Raw genomic sequence first — 4,592 nt, 5'->3', positions numbered from 1 at the left:
AAAGAAGCCTGGGATAAAAGTGCAAGAGGAAAGTATGTGGATGAGCAGTGGCAGACACGTTAGCAAATACTTCATAATGTTCAGTAAAACTTGATTTCAGTCAAAAAAGGGGAATTCAGTGAGAAGGATGAACCTCCTATTGTTAACAAAAGAATATCCAATCATAAACAAAAGCACATAATGCAGTGAAAACTAGTGGTTGGTAAGAGGATTTTTTTTTCTGGAAAAAAGTTCCCAACGAACCAGTAGTGGATGACCAAAAAAAGCCGACAGAGGGAGAAATTAATTATGAAAGTAATTTGGCAAAAACAAATTGCAAGAGCTTCTACCGATTTTAAAAAATAGGAACACTTACTCAAGCAAGTGTGGGGCGCTTGAAGGATGCAAATGGGGAACAGGGAAATGACAAATAGCAAACCAATATTTTGCATCAGTTTTCACATTGGAAGAAGCTATAAGCATCCCAAAGATGGTCAAAAAGGTGTTTAACATACTAGCCTTTGTTGCTCAGACCTTTGAATATAGTAGTTGGGAAGTCATGTTGAGGTCGTACAAGACATTGGTGAGGCCTCGTCTGGAGTACTGTGTCCAGTTCTGGTCACACTGCTATAGGAAGGATATTATTCAGCTAGTGAGGGGTCAAAAGAAATTTACCAGGATGTTGCTAGGTATGGAAGGCTCGAGTTATAAAAGGCTGGATAAGCTGAGACTTTCCGCACTGGAATCCAGGAGGTTGAGAGGTAACTTTTTTTATTAAAGGTTTATAAAATCATGAGGGGTGTAGATAGAGTTAATGGTGTCTTTTCTCTATGATGTGGGTTTCAAGAATAGGAAGCACATTAAGGTGCGAGGGGAAAGATTAAAAAAGGGGCAAATTTTTATTTTTTTTAAAAAACACAGAGGGTGGTTTGTGTGTGGAATGAACTTCCTCAGGAAGTGGTGGATGTGGGCACAGTTACAATGCTTAAAAGACACTAAGATAAGCACATCAATAGCAAAGGTTTAGAAGGATATGGACTAGGAGCAGGCAGGTTAGACTACTTAGTTTGGGATTATGTTCCACATGGACCGGTTGGACCAAAGGGTCTGTTTCCATGTTGTCTGGCTCTATGACTCTATAATAGATAAGAAAGGTGCTAAGGGGAGGAAAGATCTTAAGTCTTTATCACGAGGGAAAAAGTTTTTGATAAACTAATAGGACGAAAGGCAAACATGTCACTAGGACCGGATGATCTGCATCTTTGAGCCATGCATTTAAAAGGAAGTGGCTGCAGAGATAGTGGAAGCATTGGTTGAAATATTCCAGCATTTACTGGATTCCACGGGGCCTGTAGCAGATCAGCAGTTTTCCAATGTAATGGCCCTGTTCAAGAAGGGAGACAGACAGAAAACAGGAAACCTGTTAGCCTAAATCTGTTGCTGATGCTAGAATTCATAAGGAAGACATACCTGGACATTCAGAAAAGCTTACCACTGTCAAAAACATGGTTTCCCTTTCACAAAACTATGTTTGACAAATTTGCCAGAGTTCTTTGAGGATATAACATGCAGAGTTGATAAAGAGGAATTAGTACGTGGCAGGTATTTGGATTTTCAAAAAGCATTCAATAAAGTACGACATTAAAAATTATTGCACACAATAGCAGCTCAGTTTTGGGGATAATTTATTAGCATGAATTGAGAATTAATTAACACACAGAAGGTAGAATTGTGATTAATTGGGCTTTTTCAGATTGCACAGATGTAATTAGTGTGTCACAAGGATCAGTCTAAGGGCCTTAATTATTTACTTATCTATATTAATGACTAGGAAAAAGGGACAGATTTGTTGTTGATGCCAAAATAGGGGGAGGGTATGTTGTGACATGGGCATAAAGGTATCTACAAGAGGTTATGATTAGATTGAGGGACAGGGCAAAATCTTGGCAGATGGAGTTTAATGTAGGAAAGTGAGTTCATGCACTTTCACAGGAAGAAGCAAAAAGTAGACTATTATTTAAAAATACAGACTTCCAGAAAGTGCAGTGCAGAGGGATCTGGGTGTACTTGTGCATGAAACAAAGAAGTTAGCCTTTGTAGGCAGAAAATGGAATTTTGGATTTTATTGCTCAAGATGTTGGAGTTTAAAAATAGGGAATTCTTGTTACAGCTGTACAGGATGTTGGTGAGGCTGTACCTGGAATATTGCATACAGTTTTGATCTCCTTTAAAAACAAAAAGGATACACTAGCATAAGAAGCAGTTCAAAAGAGATTCACTAGGCAGACTCCTAGCGTGAAGGAAGTGATATCTTATCAAGAATGGCTAAACAAGTTCAGGCATTTATTTATTAGAGTTTAGAAGAACCAGGGGTTATTTAATTGAAACATACAAGATTTTCAGGGGGCTCGCCAGAGTAGATGTTAAGATTATGTTTCCATGATCGGGGCGGAGGGGGGGGACTCGAAGTGGAAAACACAGCTAAAGAATAAAGGGCACTCAATTAAAATTGAGATGTCAAAGAAATTCTTTTCCCATAGGGTAAGGAACATCTGGGACCAAATGGCCTACTGCAGCTCCAATTTCTTTCATCTTTGAGTTGACCTACCCTCCCTAGCTATCCTCTTGCTGCTTATACAGATCTCAAAAGCCTTGGGATTTTCCTTAATCCTGCTTGCCAAAGATATTTCATGGGCCCTTTCAGCCCTCCTAATTCCTTGTTTTAAATTCTTTCCTACTTTCTTTATATTCTTATTGTAGTCTTCAGATCCTTAAGCCTTACATACACCTGCTTTTTCTGTGCAACTAAACTCTCAATTTCTCGTCATTCAAGGTTCCTGAATCATGCCATCCTTATTCTTCATTTTCACAGGAATATGGCGTTCTTGAACTCTAATCAACTGGCCTTTTTAAAAGAAAAAAAAAATCACGTCAGACATGGATTTACCCTCAAACAACTGCCCCAGTCAACATTTCCAATTCTTGCCACTAATATTGTGGCTAGCCATGCTTCTCTAAGTGTAGTATTTTTACCGAAGGACTACTCTTATCCTTATCCATAGGTAACTTAAAACTTAGAGTTATGGTCACTGTTCCTGAAATGCTTCCCTACTGAAACCTTGATCACCTGACCTGGCTCATTTCCCAACACGAGGTCTAGTATGACTCCTTCCTTAGTTGGATTATTTATATATTGCTTCATCACCTTCACAATTATTGTTAAATTTTTCATCTCATTTTAAGTTCTATAGCTTTAGTCACCCAGGAACTTTACTTTTGGGTATTCTTCCCTTCCTGTATCACCTCCCACCTTTGCACTGTGTTCACTCTTCCCAAAACCATCTCCACTGTGAAGGCAACCCATAGTTCACAAGCTGTTTTGCTTACCAATTTGTGCTCCTCCAATCCACCTGGATCAGAACCTGTTTTATAAAAAGACTCATGCAAGTTAGTACTCCCGTACATCTCAGTTGTCCTCGTTTTTCAACGACCGTAACTTCCCCTCCTCGGTGGTCGAGAACGCCCTCAACCGTGTCTCCCACATCTCCCGCACCTCATCCCTCACACCCCGTCCACGCAACAAAAACCAAAAAAGAATCCCCCTCGTCCTCACGTACCACCCCACCAACCTCCGGATCCAACGCATCATCCTCCGACACTTCCGCCATCTGCAATCCGACCCCACCACCAAAGACATCTTTCCCTCCCCACCCTTATCTGCTTTCCGGAGGGACAACTCTCTCCGTGACTCCCTTGTCCGCTCCACACTCCCCTCCAGCTCCACCACACCCGGCACTTTTCCCTGCAACCGCAGGAAGTGCTACACCTGCCCCCATACCTCCTCCCTCACCCCCATCCCAGGCCCCAAGAAGACTTTCCACATCAAGCAGATGTTCACCTGCACATCTGCCAATGTGGTATACTGCATCCGCTGTACCCGGTGTGGCTTCCTCTACATCGGGGAAACCAAGCGGAGACTCGGGGACCGCTTTGCAGAACACTTACGCTCGGTTCGCAACAAACAACTGCACCTCCCAGTCGCGAACCATTTCAACTCCCCCTCCCATTCCTCAGACGGCATGTCCATCCTGGGCCTCCTGCAGTGCCACAACGATGCCACCCGAAGGTTGCAGGAACAGCAACTCATATTCTCCTTGGGAACCCTGCAGCCCAATGGTATCAATGTGGATTTCACAAGTTTCAAAATCTCCCCTCCCCCTACCGCATCCCAAAACCAGTTCAGCTCGTCCCTGCCTCCCTAACCTGTTCTTCCTCCCACCTATCCCCTCCTCCCACCTCAAGCCGCACCTCCATCTCCTACCGACCAACCTCATCCCGCCCCCTTGACCTGTCCGTCCTCCCTGGACTGACCTATCCCCTTCCTAACTCCCTACCTACACTCACCTTTCCTGGCTCCATCCCCGCCTCTTCGACCTGTTTGTTTCCTTTCCACCTATCCTCTCCTCTATCCCTCTTCTATCCGCCTCCCACTCTCTCCCTATTTATTTCAAAACCCCCTTCCCCTCCCCCTTTTCTGATGAAGGGTCTAGGCCCGAAACGTCAGCTTCTCTGCTCCTATGATGCTGCTTGGCCTGCTGTGTTCATCCAGCCCT

The 4,592-nt window shown here is 43.3% G+C and overlaps 1 non-coding gene across 2 annotated transcripts in view; it reads right to left on the bottom strand.

Moving 5' to 3' along the window:
* LOC109920547 overlaps positions 1 to 3,482 on the bottom strand; it is a 9,381-nt gene extending 5,899 nt beyond the window's left edge. The window contains exons 1-2 of one of the 2 annotated variants that reach the window (XR_007261528.1): positions 3,367 to 3,482; positions 2,766 to 2,884 (exon numbers count right to left, since the gene is read on the bottom strand). This is a non-coding gene — a transcript (uncharacterized LOC109920547). The remainder of the gene's footprint in view (positions 1 to 2,765; positions 2,885 to 3,366) is intronic. The other variant, XR_007261529.1, reaches the window with a different exon arrangement.
* Between the last annotated feature and the right edge of the window lie 1,110 nt (positions 3,483 to 4,592).

Source organism: Rhincodon typus, unplaced genomic scaffold (assembly GCF_021869965.1).
Source record: "Rhincodon typus isolate 14 unplaced genomic scaffold, sRhiTyp1.1 hic_rhity00005257, whole genome shotgun sequence".
Classification (NCBI taxonomy): Eukaryota; Metazoa; Chordata; class Chondrichthyes; order Orectolobiformes; family Rhincodontidae; genus Rhincodon; species Rhincodon typus.
This window is presented reverse-complemented; position numbering and strand designations above follow the sequence as displayed.